The following is a 368-nucleotide window of genomic DNA, read 5'->3' as shown; positions in this document are numbered from 1 at the left end:
GGGGGCAGTAGCATGGTCTCCGGCACAGCTGGGCACACACCTACAGAGGCAAAGCCGTTGCTGATTCCCTACAGGTTGGGTTTTGACTAACATCTGCGCTACCTGGGACAGCCAAGTAACCTGCTGTCAATCATGCTGTCATTTTCAGTGGAGGGATTTTCAGATTTTTCAGATTCAGATTTTCAGTCCATGGGAATATGGCGAAGCAGCCTGGAAAATTACTTTCCCCTTAAGGCAGAGCATGATGGCCGTCTATGGCAAACCAGGGAGAATCAGGGGTGCTGAGCACTCTGCAGGATGGAGACCTAAATGCACCGCTGCTCTGAATACCCAGGAGGAGGATGGAGCTACAAGGAGAACATGCCAGG

The 368-nt window shown here is 51.6% G+C and overlaps 1 protein-coding gene across 1 annotated transcript in view; it reads right to left on the bottom strand.

Annotated features, from left to right (window-relative positions):
- Positions 1-368, bottom strand: part of LOC104274786 (WNT1-inducible-signaling pathway protein 2-like) — a 17625-nt gene that overhangs the window by 6264 nt on the left and 10993 nt on the right. The gene's annotated exons all lie outside the window — the stretch shown is intronic.

The sequence above is a fragment of the Apaloderma vittatum genome, unplaced genomic scaffold, assembly GCF_000703405.1.
Source record: "Apaloderma vittatum isolate BGI_N311 unplaced genomic scaffold, ASM70340v1 scaffold21745, whole genome shotgun sequence".
NCBI lineage: Eukaryota > Metazoa > Chordata > Aves > Trogoniformes > Trogonidae > Apaloderma > Apaloderma vittatum.
The sequence above is the reverse complement of the archived record's forward strand: the minus strand, read 5'-3'. Positions and strand labels throughout refer to the sequence as shown.